At 33.5% G+C, this 23,024-nt stretch overlaps 1 protein-coding gene across 1 annotated transcript in view; it reads left to right on the forward strand.

Annotated features, from left to right (window-relative positions):
* Window positions 1-223: 223 nt before the first annotated feature.
* Window positions 224-23,024, forward strand: part of LOC150104180 (uncharacterized) — a 357,365-nt gene continuing 334,564 nt past the window's right edge. The window contains exon 1 of the mRNA XM_090396803.1: window positions 224-457. The gene's annotated coding sequence lies outside the window, so the exon portion shown is untranslated. The remainder of the gene's footprint in view (window positions 458-23,024) is intronic.

The following is a 23,024-nucleotide window of genomic DNA, read 5'->3' on the forward strand; positions in this document are numbered from 1 at the left end:
CGCTTCTTGTCATAAATATGGACTTAAGACATTTCTCTTTGGCAGCAAGCAGTTGAAGAGATCGATGGCTTTTGTATTTGTAGTGCAAGGAAGGTTTAGAATCCACAGAATCATATAATAAATCGGTGTCATTAAGGCCTACATGCAACTGTTTTTAAGAAGTACTCGAACAGTTATTATAAGTGACTTTTTTTCTCATTTTTTTCCCCTTTCTTACAGGGTCAACTACGGCAATTCTTGTTCCGTGAGTCTTCTCATCATTGTTCGGTGTGTATACTAGCAACGGATATCGATGATGGAGTGTATTTCGGTTTTGATTCAAGTGATTTCTGTATTTGGCGTGCTGTGTGTGTGAATTATTAACAAGATCTCATTTGTTCAACGCTCACTAGAAGAATCCTGAATCGGAAAATAACCTTTGGTCGGCTATTAAATCATTGGTTCTCTTCTCGTTTATGTAAGTACTTGAGCTTTCTTTAATGGTGCCATTAATTTTATTCCTTTTTATGAAGAGTAAAAAACAGAGATTCGGTTGCTATATCTAATGTATTTCCCAGGTTTCTAGTAAACACTCGTTATTTTTTTTTTATCTCAGATCAATTGGATTTTCCACAGAGTAATAAAAGATGTAGCTGACAGCTTTCAGAACAAGCGTATGAGACATTAAAACTAAGACTCTTCACTAATAATTCTTTGAAGGACATAAGGCCGTGGTATTTAACAGTTAATCACACTCGGCATGTAAGGGCGTGTTTCTTCAACCCGAGTCTAAATCCAAGTAATGTTTCCTACTAAATGGAAAAATGCATCTTATAATATGCTGTCAATGCAATTAAAATCAGACATTCTGTATTAAAGTGCGATGCACTGCTGGGTAATTTTAGGGTAGTACTTACAATTTTAAAACATATTAATTTGATATAATCAGTTCGGTTTAACTAAACTGCTAGATATTTATACCACGTTCCATGACCTTTTATTTAATTCCTATATGCTCACTTTAAATATTTGCTATTCGTTTAACTTCAAAATCTATAATCTCATAGTTACTATTACAGTAAACAAATTAAGCACAATAATGCAGCGAATGAAATTACAAATAACAGTAACACGAAAAAATATCTAAATCTAGATCTAGAAACAAATATATATATATAATTTCTAGAACTAGGAAGGATTTAAAGTAAAAGAAACATCTAAATCTAGAAACAAATATTTCTAGAACTAGGAAGGATTTAGAGTAAAAGAAATATCTAAATCTAGAAACAAATATAAATCTAGATACAAATATATAATTTCTAGAAATAGGAAGGATTTAAAGTAAAAGAAATATATAATTCCAATAAAGCAAAATTAGAAAGATCTGTTCACGTTAACCCAAAAAGATTGAAGGTCTTTTTTAAATATGTAGATTTCTAAAAGGTTTGTTAAAATTATTTAGAAATTATAATCTTTCTAAATATTTATTATTCAGTAATAAACATAAATATGATAGAATTATTTATGTAATTTTAAATTTATAATATATAATATATATAGTGTTAATAAATTTTAGTTATTAGCGTGGCTAAACAATGCATTATTATATTCTGATGTACGAGAAAAAGTTACTCCACAAATGTGCTTATGGGCTACAAAATCTGCATATCTTACTTTTCGTGACGTCACAATTTGTGTTCTTGAATTTCTGAAAGGTAAGAATATTCAAGCAAGTTATTTTGCGCAATCTTTTATGATAGTTAATTTTAAGCATATTTTTAAAAATAAAATTGTAGAAATAGGAAAAATTTATACTAAAAACAAAATAAGTCGAATAAAGTAATAAATATTCTACTTATTATAATAAAAGTAAATTAGATAAATTTACTTTTATTATATAATGTGTTTTGTTTTTAAATCAAAACATAAAACTCTATGTGAACCTCCTAAAAGATCTATTTGAAATTTCTTAATTTCTGCAATCAGATTTTTTTCTTGAAAATCTTATGATATCAGGAAAAAAGACGTATAACAAACGTTCGTATTTGTAAATTTGAACACTTTTCGAATGATGTAGAACTGATCTCTTCTGCTCGTTTCAAAATTTATATTCAGAAGATTGCAAGCCCAAGTCTGAGAGGGGATCGGAGAAATTTACTTCAAATTCTCTGTAAATTTACTTTAGAATTCTATGTAATACTACTTTTATTGTATGAGATTTATGATGTAGCTAAATAATCATCTAATTTTGAAGAATTTGAGGAGAAAACCTACAGTTGTTTACTTTTTCTTCTTCTTCAAGCTCCTACTTTATAGCATGTTATTTTGACGATATCTTTTAAATTGGAGATTTTTAGCATATTTTGAAAAAACGCCAATTTTAGGATACAAAATCAGTTCAGTGCTGAGAAATCAAAGTTTAGTGAAGAGGCGCATTAGTAAAGACATCCAAACTATCTGTTGTTTCGTTATAGTACGTAAATTTCTAGCCAAAATCGTTCTCCATTGTAAAGATTTTCATCATTCTATAGAATCTTCTGCCTTTACAGTACTAAAGAACAACACAGTCAAAACTTATAAAAATTATATATAAATAGCTTTATATTGCTTACTATATTGCCAGAGTGGTTAGCGTACTCGCTCTCCAGCCAAAAGGCTGCGGATTCGCCGATCACCACCACTATCAAAACAGTGGTGGTGATCGGCGGTAGATGGCATTGGTGTACTTGAAGGTAGATTTGCGATTGGTGGAGAAGGAGAGCTGTAGAGTAGATGCCCTCTACTCTACAGGACTTCCAGGGTAGCGGATGACAATGCTGTAGCCGATGAAGTTTTAACTGAGGCTCGGCTAATGCCGTTACTCAGCAATGACTAGAGCTTTTAGCTCAATAACACCCCATTCACACAGATTCTCTTGATTCAGATGACAGGATAAAGAGTCAAGGACTCAGTCCATCGCCCAGTTCTTGTTTAGAACAAATACGTTCATAGATTCAGAAGAAATAAGAAAGTTTGATGTCCTCATCATACAAGCATGTAATATTAAATCATACACCGTGCGTATATGTAATACAAACTTGCTTTCAAATTTCCGTTTCTGGTTGCCTTGCATGCATTCAAAAACATATTAATAATAGATGTCGCTGCTTACACTTTCCATTTATAATATGTTGTTCATTTCAACTCTTTAACTATTCCATGCATAATCCTGTTGTTATGGGCACTTAATTAACATAATTAGAACGTATAATTCACATGTTAATTATACCTTTATTGCGTGAACTTAGCAGACAAAGAGACATTGCGGATACGAGTTCGTACTACCGTTGCCTACTTACCTGTAAAACGCTAGATTTCGACAACATCACACGTTATCACATTAGTGTCTAGTTTAGTGCAAGCATCACCACGTTTCAAGTGTCTCAGCACGTGATTTGTCTCTGCTACCTGGTAAGTGTACTCTCTGGACATTTGCTGTCAAGCGAACTGCCATATCGTTACCATTCGCTTAATGGCTAGCAATCTACCTAATAACGTCCACGGTTAGAAGCATTTAACAGACCAATAAACAGAATACTATTTTCTGCCAACGATGCAACAGTTTAGAAGTTTCCAAGAACCTCACAGATGTACAAAGTAATCATGAATCCACTTAGGCTTCGTAATAACTAATGGAGTGAGACGTTTGACATGGAAATTTTCATTTGAAGAATACTACTTAATGATTTCTTTTAAATTCGTGATGTACCTGTTGAGATTATTTGATTACTAGGTTATAAATAACATTAATAAGATATTCAAAGAATTATTGCCTTTGGAAAATAAGTCGTCTCATCTAAAGATTTAATTGGCAATGACACAAGATGTCATTTTGTGTCTTTAGGATACTTAGATTTTTAAAATATATTCATTTCATATAATCAATTCAGTTTTAACTAATAGTTTCATTGAATCAGTTTTCGTTATTTGAACTCTGCGATGGATATCCACCCAACAGAGTGGATAGAATTTGTGGGTTCGAATGACTTTAGAGATAAGATGATTTAAACCATCCATGAAAGGCTACCATCCCGTTTATTGGAGACGTGAAATGGTTTGAGGAAAACATCTTTGTTTGGAGTCCTTAAATTGTCCCTACTTTTTTCGAGGGGCCCCTAGTTAGCCTCGTGTGCCAGTGCATAAGTACGGCCCTGCTTATTTCTATGTTTTTCGCTTTATAATCGAAATTCAACGATGTTTTGATGTAATTTAGAATCTAAATTATGCAAATATACCGCATATTCTTCAGAAGATCATCAACCAGCCAAAAGATTCACTTTACACTTAATAATTATCAGAGACATCAAAATAATATCCTTTAATATGAGGGTATCTGCACTGTGGTCAAGAGGCATCACAGCGGGCAGACCATTAAACAAAGCTTTTTCATTATTATCATCATGGCAACACCATACTTTGGTGTCGATACGGTTGCACGCTATAGTCCAAATAGAACTTCTAAATAGAAGATAAGCTTTTTTATAATTCTTCCCGGTAATTTCCATGGGATTACCTTTGGGATAGTTAATAGAATATAAATGAGAGATGTGTTGATCAGAGATGAGATGCAGATGGCCACCTACGTACAGCTTTGTTTCATCATAACTGCATTCTGAAATCAGAGACTGTTCGTGACGTATGGCCAACGATCGCTCATCTTGCAGTAAATACTGCATAATTGACTTCGTTGAAAAACAGACTTTTCATTTGTAATCTAATCATTGTCTATAAATAATGCACACAGTTCCTACTGCATTCAGATTTGAAACTCGAGCATGTCCTTGAACTAGAATAATCGAATTCGTTTGCTGAAGTGAGTACTTGATTAGCCAGTAGTCAACAGTCGCTTCGATGGAGCAGTATTGCCTACCTGTGGAAAACTCATCGTTGTTATTGAATTAACACACGACAGCCGTTACATTCTGATGTAGAATTATTAAGAAACTTTATTCTTCATACATGCTTTCGCATTTGTATTCTGTTGGAAGGATTTTTCCAGAATGATTAATTAGATAAAACAAACAGCGCAAGTACGAAAGGAAACGAATTCGATTATTCTAGTATATAAAAAAATAGTAAATAAAAAATAAATAGTAAATAAAAAAAAGCTGAATTTTTTTATTTAAAGTCTTTGATTATTGTTGTTTTAAAGAATGAAAAAAGTCAGTACTGCAGTGTTTATACAAATAGGCAGAACAGTTTGCTTACTGAACAAACGATTTCATATTTTATTGTAGGTCTTTAATCATACTGTAAGGTATTAATAATTATTTTATTATTTAAAAAAGCATTAATTTAATTAATCACGAAGTAGTTTATTTTTTTAAGCTCAAGATTCGTGCATATGGTATACGGCTGCTTTGATTGCTTCCAAAATTTTTAATTTTCATTTTAGTAATCACTATATTTGTAATTTCTTTTTTTTTTCTTCTTTATTTCCTGTTTCTTTTCCTTCTTTTTTCTGTTTCGGTATCAACATTTATTTTCGTAGTTCTTGCAGCCTAGAGTCCGCCCCCCCCCTCTATAGTAGATTATTGCCTAATGAACAACCGCACTGCCTTAAATAAGTTTTACAAACTTAAAAAAAAAAATAGATTTTTTTTTTTTAAACGAGGACTTGTTCCACTTGTCAGGGCACAGAAATAAAATCAAAAAAATTAATATTTAATATTAAAAAAACTGTTATGGACTTCGCATATTATACAAGTGTAATCTCCACCACTTCTCTTTGCATTTTGTTAAAATAACAACAGATACAAACATAAACTATTTTCAATGCACGAGTGTTTTCCAGTCATTGTTTTACAGATATCAATAAAACAGTTAGCATCCCAGTAATTATAAACTGAAGACCGTTAAGCAATACATAACGTTATCATCAACGGTCGTAATATCGAATAGGGTAAAAATCAGAGTTCTAAATATTTGATTAACGTGATGACATATGACATGAGTGTACAGCATGGGTTACACTATAAACATTATGTCAACTGAAGCAATGGATAAATGATGTCCACGTTGTCAGATCATCTCGACCATGATAGTATATTTATGGTAATTGAGCAGGAGCTTGGAAACCAGTCTATCGTAATGAATTGGTCAATAGTGGAATGTTGAAAAATTAGTCCAGTGATGATAAATACTTTTCACGTTCTTAAATAAAACCTATGAAAATGCAATCAGTACAAAAGGTAATAATAGAAAACAAAATGGTTTCCTTTTGTTTTGTAACATCATTGATCGCACTTCCGGGAGTGCTTTTTATCCATTCCATTTATCGTAAAGGGCAATACAATTCTACTCGCCATTTTTTATTATGTTGTTCTCGAGAAATCCAAAGTAACTCACGTATATGGCTGTTGTCATTCTTTTTTTCATTGTAGCCGAGGTATGGCCAGTGAATTATGTTTTCTAGGTTTGCCTGTTTTGGGGATGAAAATTCCAACCTTTCTGAAAGTAAATCCTGCTAACTCTGCATAAAACTAACTAATCCAACTTCAGTTTTTTTTTTAAAAAAAAAAGGATTTATAAATGTTTCTTCGCATTCTAGAGATACTGGATTCGAACCCGAGAAATCTATGGTTTAATATATATTTGGTAGATATTAAGACGATGTATGTACTACAACTAAGTCAAATAAGAAATAATTTTGTTGACTATTATAGCGAATTAAATCTACTCAAAATACATAATTGTTTACTTCAGAATATAGACAAATCTGTAATTCTCAGAAAACTAAACCGGAATTTTGTTTTGAAGGGTAAAGGTTCTTATTAAAGGGAAAAGGGTGGTCAGGATTTTAAATATACTTAGGCAGTTGAGAAGAAAGTTCGTTTATTGGTGCATTTTTTATCCTTACTAACATTGATTGTAGATAAGGATAGAAATATTGGTTTCAAACAGGAAACTGATTTTAGACACGAAGTAATCATAATAATAATAATAATAATAATAATAATAATAATAGCAGCATGGAACGTTTAAAGATATATTTAATGTACATTATATACAAACATTAATAAGAATTCACAACGTCAATATCTGTCAGTAATATTGCCAGTTCTAAAGGGCGAAATCTGTTACCTTATTTGTTTTTCATTTTATTTTTGTACTAAATTTAATAGCGATGTTTATATCGATTTAATGGAAACGATAATTCTGTGTTTGCCATATATCTTAAGTAAAATTAAATTGGGATTACAACACAATTTCATTTGATTAAAGACCAGAATCCAGATTCAATATGCTTGCAGAATATATTTATGTTCTTTCTCACTCAGTGAAATATGTACTTCAGTTATTGTAGTAGTTTGAACAGTGTTTAGAACTTTTGAGTTGTTCCTTCCTTGCATTTATTGTGGCTGATTAAGGCTGTGAGGCGTGTTTGTTAAATGTTTTAGTTGAGCGAGTCTTGTCGCGGCTTGTCTGATTTGAGCAAAAATTGATCTGTTAACTTCGTTTAAGTGTCTGTCTGATAAAAATGTTAAATATATTATTTCACTTTCTGTCTCTCTACGAGAGTTATTTATCTTTTTAATATCAGTCAACAATTACCAGAGGTCCCCGAAACCTAACAGGAAAGTATTGTGTGGAGACAAATTATTACTGAAAAGAAAAAAAAAATCATTCATCCACCAAACCCACCGTATTTGTAAGAAGGAACATGCTTATTCCTTTGAAAATAAAGCAAAAAAAAAAAAAAAAAAAATCATTAGCTTATCAGAACTTATTATTTTATTGGAATCAAAATTAAAAAATTTCACGAGTTATATTAGTTTATTAAAGGATTTTTCCTAGAAGAAATGGATGTAATCGTTAATTAATTCAACGATAATTTACCTTGCATAATTCAACATAATAAGGTCGACCATAGCCTTCCGAAAAAAAAGTGCTGATGAGACGATGGCCATTGATTGACGATCACCTTACATAATAAAAATGACAAACTAAAGTCAATTCTTTTGAGCAAGTATTAAGTCATTAGTTTAACCAGCTAGCCATTGTTGCAAAGTTTAAAAAACTTAGATACACGGATATTTTGTATGTCTAAAATTCGTATCTATTACAAGACCAGAACCTCATAACTATATGTTAAATCATCGATTCTAAATTATCTGTACATCTAAGACGCTTAACAGACATAATACACTGTCGCATAGCTTAGATGTTTTCGTCGTAATTTCAACTATCTAAGCTCAACACATTGCATAACAAAATAAAAATAATTTTAAAAAATGCTGGGCTAGATAGCGGACTTGCATTACAAGTTGCGGATTCAAATCCTGCTGTGTCATAAATGTTTGTGAATAAGTTTAAATAGTCGATGATTTTTACTGTCCAAGGAGTGACCCTGCTTGTTGAAAGATTGAAATGGGTTCCGGGGGAGAAAGTGCCATGTTTTTTTATTTTTTAATTTTTTTGTAAAATGGAGTTAGTCCACTGTCTGACCTTACCTTATCCAGAGGATTAAAGTATTATTAGTTTCCAATATTTTGTAGATGCGATCATCATTAAAAACCAACCATAATAATACATGAAAATATTATTTCAGCTTTTTTGTATAAAACATATCAGTGGTTTATCAGTTTTCTGAAATATCTCAAGTCTTTCGATCGCTGTATTCAACTTATTCTGATATTGATCATAGCAAGCACTCTGACATGTTTTCTCCATTTATTTTATAACAATCGTTACTCAGAACAAACAAAATATATGTACTTAAGACGGCATGTGCAATATAAAAAGCACTTTACTTATATTTTCTGCTACTTTGATTTTTCCATATTTCACCATTTGTTTGCTGTAGTATGGAAATGCACTTTTAATACTGTTTTAATATTCATTGTATCGTTTCAAGTTGACCAAAGATAGATTTAAACACTCAACTTAACAGCTCTGTACGTTGTTTGTATAGTTACGATCGATATTAGTCTCTGTAGCTACAAGTACTTGGAGAAAAGAAAACGTATTGAATTCTTGTTTTTAGATCTCTTTAAGAATTCTTGTTGTTGTTGTTGCTTGCCGGAGACGTGACCTTATATTCTGATAATGGTCGAACTAATATCGCTATAAGGACGTTTATCTGGGTTTAAAGTAGGTACAGAAACGTATGAATAAGTAATGAATCAATGTTTGAGGCAAGTCAAAACTGTAATCCGATATCTAGTGGAATGGAACTAGCATAGTATGGATAATTATTAAAATAATTATTTTATATATTTTAAGGATTACAGTGTCCGCGCGGTTAGCTTAGTGACTTTGCGCTTCGCAACCATATGCCTGGGGAAGGAGTGTCCTAGGTTCGATTCCCGTCGACGACGCCAGAAGCTTAAAGATCTTCCTCAGTCATAACCAAGTTAACCGGACGTGAACAGCAGGTTTTTTCCCGCCAGTTTATCTGGGGTTTTTCATCCCAAAAGCAGGCAAACCTGTCCCGTGAACACACGGATTACAGTCAGGAATACTGACCCAGCCACCGTAGGCCTGATTCGTCAGCTATGCCGGTTCCGAGCCTGGATAAAATTTGGGGGGACTAAGATGGTGCAGTACCTCCCCGTAAAGGGGATTTACAGCCGTTGTATCATCATTACAGTAAAAGTTAAAATTACTACCATGAAATCGATTTCTTATTAGCCTTTCAAGTTTGTTTGTTTGTTTTTTAAGTGAAATAAAATTTCATATCAAAGACAGTGTTTTTGCCTTTACAATCGCGTTTAATGATCCAACTTTCCCTCTTTGTTCAGCAAACTTGGGCTGCATAACAACACACTGCTCTATTTATTACTTATACAACTATTAACAGCAAACATCTGTACCAGCTTCGGTGTAATACGTAAATATATTTACTGAAACATTCAAATATTGCATGGAAAATAAGTACAAAATAATATCTGAAACATGACGGAACAGAAACAAAATATTATCTGAACCACTTCGCTAGCGGCGTTTATTTACTGGATACTTAAACCACTGTAATATACTTGGCCACTACTCAAGTACTTCATCGATCGATGTAACCGATAATAACAATGAAATCCTAGGCGGAACCTACAATAAGTTCTATACTCATTACTTGACGCTGTGCTGTTTATAAATATTTTATTATATTGATGTTTAAGGGTGTTCTTATTTATATTTTACATGCAAAAACTACACTTGACTACCAAAAGTTATAGAACGCTGCTCTGATTGTAGGAAGGATATGACTTAGCTAATTGTGTTTTATCGGTCTGTGAAGCGGCGAGTCATGCACTCTCTCCTGATTTACATATTGGGACGACGTTTGAAAAATGCCTAAATGTTTTTGACCTGGGAATGTTTTTACAATAATGAAATATGCAGTCGTTAAATTGCTTTAGGTCCACTGGTCATAGGGCATAGTCGCTAGCTCCTACACCGATGTTTCGACAGCTCTTGCTTGTCCTACACAGGCGGTAATTTTTATGTTACTAACCCTTAAACTTTCCAAAACGATAAACATTTTATACTACAAAGCAACGATTGTAATCGCATCAACATTGCAGTAACCAGCAGCGTCTCGATCCGAACCTGATTATGGTGCTAACTGCAATAGAAAATTAGGGCACTGTCTAGACCTTCCTCATTATCTTTCAAGGAAGACTTGAAGTGCAGTATCACTGATATTAGTATCACAAACTAATAGCAATGATTCCACACAGTATTAAAGCAGCCATCACAGCCTAAGGCGAGACAACGCATTATTAATTTCTGAAAGTAAAGACATGTTATATACAGGATGGTTCAAAATTCCACGTACAAACTTTGAGGGAGAGGGAGAGAACATCAAAAACAACCATGCGATCGGAAACGCCACCGGAAGGTACTAACAGGGACACAAAGATACAGAAATAACACAAGGCAGTAAGTAGTGTAAAAAAAAAAAAAAAAAACTTTATTAGGCGTAACTGAACGGTTCACTAGTAGTTGGATACATAATATGGTAAACGAGGTGCATGTCTGCCATCTTAGCGTTCGTAAAACGACGCATGTTCTTCGTACGGCGTCGAAAGCTTCAATGAGGCCCCAATTGCTCACCTGGAGTGCTGGCGAACAGCGCCACCTATCACTTTCGGGTGTCGTTTCTGTCAAGCTTTCCTGTGTGAATATGGTTGATTTTGATGTTCTCTACCTCCCCTCAAAGTTTGTACGTGGAATTTCGAACCACCCTGTATACATATAACATTTGCACATGTGATGACTTTTTGTAATGTAATAGTTCCAATATTATAATAATATTTTCTCTTTAGTTGAAATTCCAAAATTCCATGATTTGTCTTTGAATTATCAGAAATAAATTACAGCCAAGTTTATACAAGAGTTGTAGCCGTTTTTTTACTTGATAAAGCAGAACCGGAGCTAATGTTGAGTCGAAATTTAAAACTAAGGGTACATGCGATCAAAGTACAAGGTATACATGCCGAGCAGCCGTTGAACTTTGTAAAGATGCTATTTGATATAATCAGCAGGTGCTTGTTCGGGTTACATGAATAGCAGGAAGAGGATGGGAAGCATAACATTTTAATTGTCTGATTCAGACGAAATGAATTTTTTCGTTGTTAAATAAAAAGTGATTGAACGAAATTAGGTGGACAATTCTAATTTATTCATTTACTTCACTTTTCGAAATTACAAAGTTTAATTAGCCTAAAGTAAAGCAGCATTTGAAAATGAACCATGAATGTTTATACGTCACGTCCATTTGTTTATTTGTCTAACGAGAATCACACACATACAGCATAAACATGAATGGGCAGAGTTCGCAAAGGAAAGTTAATTGTTATTATTATGTGCTACCAACAAGGAGTCAAATGGCTCATAGCGAGAGAACATTCTACTCCACACTACGCTATTTCATCCATCAAATTCAAATAAAGTGATTTTATACAGGAGGTATTATAAGGTCCCTCTGGTTAGTATGCTTCGATTTATTCGTCATAATTGCTTGGGTGCTTGTTACAATTTTTTTAAAAAGGTTTTAAGTAATATTCTCCACGAATAACGTCGAATGCGTTCTTGGTACTTGTTGAGCTGCTTAAATATTCGCAGCATCCTAAATTTACTGCAAATAATATCATTACTTAACACCATTTTCTTCTCGACAAATGGCGATTTATACCTTTCATTTATTTAAAGTGCCCGGACAAAGACCAACTGCATGTAATTCATAAATCTATTTCGATGGTAATAAGTAGCTGTGTTAACATCATTTATTTATCTCCACAGTAGGAGTCTTTTATATCTGAAAACCGCTTGTAAACGTTCAGACCGTATCGAATTTGAAAAAAAAAAAAAAAATTAACAGTTCACATAAAAGTCGTATATACTGTAGTTTAGTTTTGAGCCAATTATGAGTGATAATGGCATTGTTCCAGGAAAAGACAGCTACAGAGCAATTAACTTGTAACATTGACGTAGACAGCGAATTTTGTACGTAGCTGTGTTTATTAGCATTCAAGGACAGTAGGAATTAAAAGTGTGTCATTACTGGTAATCAAATATATGAGGTTTCAATTTATGACGTCTATTTGTAGCCGTTACGGTCTACTACTAAGACATCGAAAAACAATGTTATGTCCTTCAGAAAGGTGTTTGTATGAAGAATGAGAAGTAAACATATCTTGTTTTCTATTTTTCAATGTTTCAAATAATTAACAAACCATCGTAAAGAGTTTATAACATTATGTTGAAATGTTTTAAACCTTTATTTATATTTATTTTATAATACTGTACTTGATAGACTTGGATGAACCAGAGTTCATCGGGAGGCTACACAGAAGTGAAAAAGTTAACATTTATTATTATTATTATTATTATTATTATTATTTAGATGAATTTTCCGTTTTCTCCCACTTTCAGAAATAGCTGAAAAATAGCATTCTTCAGTTAATATTACGTATAATAAAGACGGATGTGGCATCATGTTCCCACGAAATATGCATATTAATTACTTCGTAATATGGATGAAGTAGGCGATATATGAATGCGCCTCAGTAACAGCTGCCATTTGTTTCCTTCGTGAAATAATTGTACATTGGTGAAAAAAAAATTCGTGTTGTAATTTCAAAATCCTACGATTTCGACATACTCCACTCATTTTCCTGCATGGATACGAGATGAATTTCCATTCAAATATGCACTGAAATGTAATTATCTGTACATATCTAATCTTCCAATCATTCTTGGAAAACCCGAATGCTACAGTCAGTGAAAGCTATAGGCACGAGGGGAAAAATGAATCGCGCAGGACCCGAAAACACTGAAATGAACAGGACCGCTGAACTCTTAAATTCATTTATTTCCCATGAGACCATCGTGAAGATATGCGAAATTCTCTATCATATAATTATTGGCTAGATTGTTGTTGTGCATTATCCTGATAATTTCCGTCCATTTAATTCTCGTTAGCCCAAGACGGGTTGAGTCCCCTGATTAGACGTTTTAGGCCACCAATGCAACCGGCATGCCACTTATCTGCTGCGTCTCTGAAGGGAGAGCATTTTACTTTTTAGATGTGTGTGTCAGGGCTGGTTTGTCTATTTTAAGGGAAGAAAAATCCAAATTTTCGAGAGGAAAACTCATCACACCGTCGTACTTGACAAACTTTCTCTAGTCGTTTATCTTCAGACTTCCTCGTTTGCTTCTTTAGCTACTAACATCCGAAGATGATTTGAGTGCTATTAAAAGCGATCCCATTTCAGAGGAAAGATCTTATCGAGAACTATATTTTCCCGTTCATGTTTTCAATTGGCGCATAGAAAGCATTTCGATTGACAAATTTCAGTTATTTCTGATCGCTCTTTGAGTAAAGTATAATGCTTAAGCGTCACATTTTTATCACGTGTATCTTCTCCATAAAGTATTTCTTTCTTATCTTCTTTAGTTTTTCGTTTTTTTCTTGAATGATAAAAGTTGTCACTATCAGACATCGGATACATTTTTCTGTATATCCAAAATCGACAGGTGTGTGAAAGTTTCCCCTCACTTTAGTTCCCTCCCCTAAACGGATGCATTAAGACGTCCGCCTTTAACTTTTTTTTTTCTCTCTTTCAGTTCTTATTGTGAAAAAGTTGGTTTACTTTTATGTGACGACTATTGACGAAGACATCATAAAATGCGAATTGTTTGGGTGTATAACATCTGTTGCGAACCTTTCTGCCTCGAACAGAAATTTCGTGGTAGAGAATGCTACATCCGGTCCCTTTAGGGGATGATGCGAGGATTACTTTGGCATGTGAAGCATCAGGAAGAGAAAGAGAAAGAATGTATAGAAAGGAGAGAATGAAATATCACAAAGAAATGAATTTAGACTGACGCGAAGAAAAGAAATATATAAGTAACTTGGCGATTGAGCAGAAAATAAAATAAAACAAATGATTCGTAAAAAAAAGAAATATGTTGAAATGACAATAAAATCAAGAGAGACTGAAAAATTACTAAGAAAAAGAATGGGTAATAATTATATTTTACGATTATTCATTATTGTAAACGTTATAAACTTAAAATAAAGTGTAAAATACAATTTCATGAATTGTAATTAAATATTAATGCAATTTGTAAATAAAATACGAAATAAATTTATATTTAAAATTAAAATATTTCAAATATTGAAAAATATTGAAAAATAATTCATACAATCAATGCATTTTATAAGTACACCTTTTATTTTCTTACTTCAAAGTCAATAATTTAATGAGTAAAATACTTATCAGAATTGAAAATGGTAATTCCATTGTAGATAGGTTTTCTTTTTTTTTCAGGTAATGTATGTCACATATTGTTTCAATGGTATAGTATTATCATTTTATTTATAATATTGTCTTATTTGTTAAAATTTCCTCGGCTTCGGTTTTTAAGAGCTTCTTTTTATTTTAAATAAATATGATTTTTTTTCGGTTTAAAATATTTGTAATGATCTTGATCCCAACGCTGAATATTTGCTAACATTCAGCGTAAACAACCAACATTACATTCTTTGCATTATTGATGATCATTTGAGATAGCAGTACTATTTTAATGGAATTTTTCTCTTAAAAACAGAAATGCTCTAATTATTTGCTCAAAACAAAGCACATATTAAAAGAATATTCATCCCACTCATATATGGAATTTAGCAGTTCATTGGATAACTCACTACCTCTTTGTCACTTTATAAGTTTGTGCATTTATAAATATTTCTCTTTCAACGCTCGTCTTTTCTTTATAAAATATTTCTCGTAAGACAACTTGATGATGTAGATATACAATATTCCTACTACATGTTTCACTAATTGATGTCCTCTTCACTTTACCCAATAATATGATGCATCTTGTAATATTGATGGATCCATCTAAACATTCTCCAAGTTGGGAGCTGTCAATTAGTGCGTACCAGCGAGGAAGTATGTTGGTTAGTTCCTAGCACGAACATTGATAGTGCGACTTGTTTGACAAGGGAATGCTTTAAAACACATTTAGTATATTTTATTGGAATGATGTAGCTCTCTCTCTCGAACGTTTAATTTATTTATGTCTGTAGCAATGTATGCAAACAGATGAGACAGTTTCCTACAGGTACCATTACGTATATTGAGTGATTTCTTTATGTTTTCGAAACCTTTTAAAACATTAAAACGGTTTAGAGAAATACACATTCATTAAATATGCAGACATACTTTCTTAACTTTAAAAGCAAACTATCCCTTTTACATTTCCGCCACTTCTTATTAGATATTCTACTTTTCGTCTTCGTTTGATATGGAAATGCTGACGTGTTGTTTGTTGTTATCTGTGACCATTTCGTAAAAAAAAAGGGCGAGTTTAGTCTGTTTTTATTACCGAGATATTTTGCCATCAAAGTCGTCACGCGAAGACAGTAGTCTTGAATCCGTTTCCATTCTTGTAAATCAGATTTAACGAAATGATAACTTACGACTCACGTGGGTGTTAGAAATAGTTATATATTGGTTGAAGACACAGATATTTTCTCTTTTGCTTGTCGCATTGAAGAAGAAAAAAATTTGTTCTATCCTTCTTTCCCCTTACAGCAAAGCTAAATATTTAAAAAACTCTCTGTTCCATTTTCTTGGAACATTGTATTACAAGAAAAGAACCTGGAACATTTTTTTTCTTCTGATGATCCAGTCAATATGTATAGAGTGTACGTATCTAACTTATCTCTTTTCATAAGCAAACTTTATAGTTACCGAAGCAACTAGTGATATGAGAAGTGAAGGAAATTATAACTGAGTGTTTACTATAATTGGACGAATACCCTATAATAAATATTTGCATTCGTTTCCATATAAATCTCAATTTTCACTACGAATTGGGTATTCCTTTTGACACAAAAGTCCCATTCAGTGCATTAGGATATTTCCCAGGGGTAAAATGAGGTCACCGAAGATTCATATCGATGATGATCCCAACCATATACTTTAGCAGAACATTGCAGCATCCCAAAGTTGTAAAATTGTTGTAACTGAGCACTACAGAGAGCATAGCAAGTCGTTCTGCGAAATATAGTTTATTGCAATTTATTAGGCGCTGAGGCTTTCAAAAGGAGAGAGATAACGAAAAGGAGAGGATAGCATACCAAACATTTATACTCTGATAACCCACAGAAAATACTCCGGTTGAAATATGAAGCTAGAAATTTCACTGTTTAAATGAAATGATTAATAAAATAGTTATGGGAACATTTTAACCGAAAATTAGAAGTACAAAACTTTCAGTTTCTAGATATTCGTTATGAAATAAAAATGAATTTATAATATTCTTTATGATAATTAAAAAGTATTGCTAAATTCTATTTTATAGATTATTTTTTAATAATTATAATTATGCACCAATCTGAAGTTCACTTATGAAAAATACAATTTATCAGTCTCATCTTGTTATTGTTTAGAGGTGGTAGTAGAAAAATTAATCGACCGTGAGATGCGGTGATTGGTTCATTAATGCCCTTGGGGGTGATGGATAGCAACGCAAAGCTGTACCAATGAAGTTTAACTGAGGTTCGGCTGTTGCTGTTACCCCCTTGGGCGATGAGTTTTTGAGTTCGCTCTCTTAAGGTTTTTGCCTTAAGGGAGCACTTTGAGTCTCTGGGGAAGGTGTTCTCCGGCACTGCCCGCTGAGGGGCTTTGTCGGTGAATTATTTTCCTCGGAATTTGAGCGGTTCTGCTCAGTGGTCGGGGAGCCCGTCACTGAGTGGAACCAACGCTGAGATTAGGACGGTCTTTCGCCCACTATGGAGTGGCCTAGAGATCGTCCGTATTTTTGAGATTTCACCTTTACTTACATAGTCGGTGATTGATTTCATATGAGATGCCCATATAGGGTAACGGATGGCAATGCTGAACCAATGAAGTTTAACTGAGGTTCGGCTGTTGCTGTTATCCTGGGTAAATGAGTTCGCTCTCTTAGGTTTTGACCTAAGGGAGCACTTTGAGTTACCGGGGAAAGTGTTCTCCGTCGCGGCCCGCTGAGGGGTACGTGCCGGTGAATTATTTTCTTCGGAATGAGCGGTTCTGCTCGGTACTCGAGTTTCACTGAGTAGAACCAACGCTGAGATTTGGACGGTCTTTCGCCCACGAATGAGTGGCCTAGAGATCGTCCGATATTTTTGAGATATCACCTTTACTTACACATACGGTGATTAATATCCTTGGAGGGTAATGGATGGCAATGCTGTAGCCAATGAAGTTCTAACTGAGGCTCGGCTATTGCTGTTACCCTCTTGCCATGATCAGAGCTTTAATAACTCAATAACACTTTATCCCTACACTGACCTCTACAGATAACGGGGAAGATGAAAAGCATTCTTGCTTCGCCCCTTTAAGCCAGTCCTTATAATTATAATTAGTATTGTTTAGAGGTGTTTTGGTTGGAAGCAAAATAGAATCGACTGTGAGATGCGGTGATTAATACCCTGGAAGGGTAATGGATGGCAATGACGTTATCCCCGTGTGGTTGCGGGATAAGAATAGCACCAATGCAAATCCAAGCATGTCGTACGAGGCGACTAATTGGACGCTGAGATTCGAGAGTTTGAGTTTGAGTTCGCTCTCTTAAGGTTTTTGTCTTAAGGGAGCAATTTGAGTCTCCGGGGAAGGTGTTTTCCGGCACAGCCCGGTGAAGGGCTTTGTCAGGGAATACTTTTCTTCGGAATTTGAGCGGTTCTGCTCGGGTGGGTGGAAGGCCATCATTGAATGGAGCCAACGCTGAGATGGGCGGTCTTTCGGCCACTATTGAGTGGTCTAGGGATCGTCTTAATTTTTAGAGATTGGCTTTACTTGCGTATCACCGTGAGATGCGGTGATTAATACCCTGGGAGGGTAATGGATGACAATGCTGTAGCCAGTGAAGTTCTAACTGAGGCTCGGCTATTGCTGTTACCCTCCTGCCATGATCAGAGCTTTACATAGCTCAATAACACCTTACACTGTCCTCTACAGATAACGGGGAATATGAAAAGCATTCTTGCCTCGCCCCTTTAAGCTAGTCCTTTTAAGGACTTTAAGTATTGTTTAGAAAGGGATTTGCTGTTCTTTAAAGCTGGCTCCTGTATTGTAGCAAGTTATTGCAACTCACAAGGTTTAGGCTGAACTTATTCTCGGCTTATTTGGAAATTTTCCAGGCTTCGATTCATTGGGATATGAAATAAGGAAAGATTTCTAATTTCATCCATTTCTATTCGCTTAAAATCAATACTTTTTAACTTCTTTTGCATATGAATATAATCAGCAATAATTTCCATGCTCGGTTAAATTATGATGTGTCTTAGTTTTGCCTGCGGCTTCGAATGTTTAGCTAAATATTATCCAGAAGTGCAACGCTATTATAATATGTAACTTTTAAGTATTTAAATGAGCGTATTTATATTCACCATTAATGTTCATTTACAATAGTTAAAAGCTATAGCTGATCGTAAAAAACTGAAATCTTCTACATAAAGTTTTCTAAATATTCTAATTAAACATTAAACAGATTTTTTTAAAAAATAACTATAATTAAACGGCAAGTTTTTATACGCTTCAAATATATTATAAATATATTTCCTTTTGAATGATGTACTTAATAAAGTAGATGGTAAACCGTACAATTAATAATACTAAAAGGGTATCAGTTATTGCGAGTTAGGAAAGGATGTTATTTAATTCCCTTCTCTCTATTCCCCTCCCACTCCTCCACCTCCCTTACTGCAGGCAGGTGCTGGAAAGATGGTGATATCAATTTAGTCCTGTTAGGAATCGGATTTTATGTGTCCAGACGGTCTTTTATTACGCCTCTAATAGCACAGACGCCCTTGTTCTTCTCTAGTAAACATGTGGGTGGTGTCGTCTGTCAGGATTTTCCCATCTGCCATTCTCCCCTGTAGGTGTATGGTGACTGCTATTAACAACGTCAAGGGATATAATGATCAATATTTTTTTTTCTTTGACTAATGCTACCAGATTTCATCAATTTTCCAGCCATTTATTCAAGAGATGGATTTGATAAGGATAAATATGATACTAGAAATGAATTACACGGAGATTAATTTCCGCTCATATTCTGTGCAATGAGTAAATAATAAAAATGAAAACGGTGTTCATTAATTAGTTTAATTAGCAGATGACATTTCTCGTCTGACATCAGATTGAAAACATGGCCGAGTTAATTAATTTGTAGTTGGTTTTTAGAGAAAGTCAAAATACCGCAAATTTTACTCCACTCGGATAATAAGAAAAATTAATAATGTGCTGTATTTAGGTCACTCAGTCGAGGTTGAATTAGAAAATATTAATAATAAAACGAAAGAAATAACGCTTGCTGGAATTAAAGATGAAATTACAATGGTCTGAAAAATAAAATATGATTTAATATTCTAAACTGTAAAGTCTGAAAGAGATCGGCATTCGTATTTTAGTCATGTATGAGATTATCTCTACAGGGAATCAAAAGTATTAAATATACAAATAGATTTAGATTAGAAATGGTAGCAATAGAAAGTTTATATATTAAAAGAATAAAAAAAAAGAAAGCTCAGCGACATCTAGTGACGAAACGCATAATTTCCATATATTTTTCTACTTATATTTTTACTCATCTATAATAAGATGATTTCGTTTGTTTCATACTTAACGCAGACTGATACGCTACGAAGTCATACACGTTTCAATGGCAATAATAGATTCTGCTTGCGTCTAAGCACTTAGTAGAAGGTGTCCGTATTGGTTCCGATTTCAGTAGCACGTGACATTGTCAGTAACAAAATAAGCTAGTCACGTGTAGCTCAATGTTAATACGATCCTCAGTGTATCCAAATATTCTGCGCTGAAGTAAAGTAACTTATCAGAAATATGTGGGTTGCATTTTAAACTGCTATGGAAGTTATAAGAGTGACTTGGGTGAAACTGAAATACAAAAACCCAGTATAATATCGTTTAAAAAAAAAATCTATTATATAAAGATAAAATTGATACATATAGTGAAATAGAGGTTATGGAGAGTCAAATACTAAGGCGACTTCCCCAATAGAAGTGAAACAGTTCATTTATTATTGTATAAAATAATGTATTGGTAAAATGTTTTTCACATTCTTATGCGATTGCTCTAAGCAGGTATACAGTTACTGTATCGAATAATCTTTAACCTACACAAAACCCTATTTCTGAGAGATCAATTTTAGTACAATCGCTCCATATATTCGTAATGCACTATTTTTCGTCTTACATTGCCCTTCTTACAATCTCTGGATGCATCGTATTACTCTTATAACAGCAAAATTGATTTTTGCATTTCAAACACCATCCCCAGTCACGTAACAAAAAAATGAAGGAAGAAAGACAGAGAAGGGCAGACGGAAGATCTGGAACACAGCCATGCATACCTGAACACATCTGCATGGATCTCTGAACGAGATGATATGTGGTAACTCCTATCTGAATGCCAAACATATCGGAAGTACATAAAATCGGCCTACATTTGCGTATGCATTGATGATCACGCTATGGCACCAGCTGACTTGTAACAAACGTTTATGAAAGAGAGAAAAATCTATTAAATTTTTGGTGTGAAGGTCTGAAGAAGTGAGTCGAACATGATAATAACGATATTTAAACCGACGCCGCTAGGGTAGTTGCTGTTTTTGAACAAAAGATTTTATAGAGGGGTGACAGTCGACGCATTCTTCTATCGATCTATCTGCAAGTGAGATCAATAAGTCTTTTTACCTTTCAGATTCTGCCTTTCATCTAATGCGATGCAATGCATTTTGTTCGTTGAAGAGAGAATTTTCCGAACCATTTATTACAATGAAATACTAGGGAGGAGGGAAGAGAGGGAACTATTCAATCAGATTTCTTAGAAGAGTGGGGAAGAGAAAGACGTTTTTTTTCTTCGATCTCCATTCATGTAGACACATTTTTGAACATTAGGCATCGTTTTCAATGTTAGTAGACCGTGGGGGTAGTGTTGACAGCACCCCAGTCCGCAGTTGTAATTGACTTAGTAATGGGCATATTTCGTAAGGAAAGAAAACAAATATTTGGAAGACTCCAACGAACTAGAGTAACCAAGAATATCTTAAGTGGCCATTTTTCTCTCTTTTATTATACGCTTGAGTATCAAATCAAATTTCTCTTCACAGTATTTCGACTTTACTGTAATTCAGATCCTCTATGTTAGGCCTAATATGTATATGACAGCGAGGGAATTTCATTTTTGATATTTCATACTTGGAATCGTTATTAAAATTTATTACCTCGTCTCAATTCTAACTTAAATTGAATTATTCTAGTGATAAAATTGATAAGGAAAGAATTCCTATATGGAATTTTATTTCAAAACGTATTTACAAAAATGATTTGCACCAGGTTCTTTCCATATTTGTTTTTATTATCAGTTTGCCATTTACAATATAGACATACATCGTTTAAAATATTTATGGAAGCGTATATAAGAAATAAATCAATTACATTTTCTTAGTTCGGGATATTCTTCTGTATTTTATTGTCATTTAAAAATAATAATATTCAGCAATCCTACTGTTACATTTATTTATATATCCAATTTCATCTTGAAGAAATTTAGATTAATTAAATTTTAAACTATCATTCATTGTTTAAAGAATAAAGACACATAAAGAATAAATATTGATACATAGATCGGCAAATATATTGATTTTCTTGATAGCTCTTGTTTATTTAATTGTTGAAAATGCATTAATTTTATTTTAAAAATAATGTTAATTTATTTAAAACATAAATGTAACTTTTACTTAATTGTTAATTATTTTCAATAATATTAGATTTTTAAATGGATTACTTTTAATTATTAATTTTTACATATACAGTTTTTAATTTATACAAATCGATTACTTAAATAAATCAAATAAAGATGTATATTTCAAGGGGATGATTGGAATTGGGATCAATCGCCCATGAGATGCGGTGATTGATTCATTCAATCCAATACCCTTGGAGGGTAATGGATGGCAATGCTGTAGCCAATGAAGTTCTAACAGAGGCTCGGCTATTGCTGTTACCCTCCTGCCATGATCAGAGCTTTATTATATTATGCTGTATTATATTATATTATATAGCTGATATTTCAAGATTTGGTACTGAAAATATGTTTTTTAATGTCTTTAATAACCAAAAAAAAAAAGTTTTTTGAAAATAGTATCAAAAGCTCCACTTAAATTGAATCGTTATACTTTGATTGAAAACTGTGATTCCTTTATCACGTGTCCTTATGATTTACAATATGACTTTCACTCCAATAGCGACAGTATTTGCGAGTGCAAAAACAAAACGGCAAATACGACATCACTAAAAATTTGCATTCTATTATTTTTTCACACGTGACAGCCCCTAACAAAGAAGAGGGAGTGGAGAGGCGGGTGAACAAGGGCAGCGGAGGGAGAGGAAAAGAAACTTAACCTTAAACTCATTTTGACACTCTCCGAACATTTTTGTTATGTTCCCAGCTGTTCTTCCAACAGACAGAAATTTCCACTCCCTCAC

This window comes from Typopeltis vanoorti, chromosome 8, assembly GCF_054136105.1.
Source record: "Typopeltis vanoorti isolate ZY-2024b chromosome 8, IOZ_Tvanoo_1.0, whole genome shotgun sequence".
Lineage (NCBI taxonomy): Eukaryota > Metazoa > Arthropoda > Arachnida > Uropygi > Thelyphonidae > Typopeltis > Typopeltis vanoorti.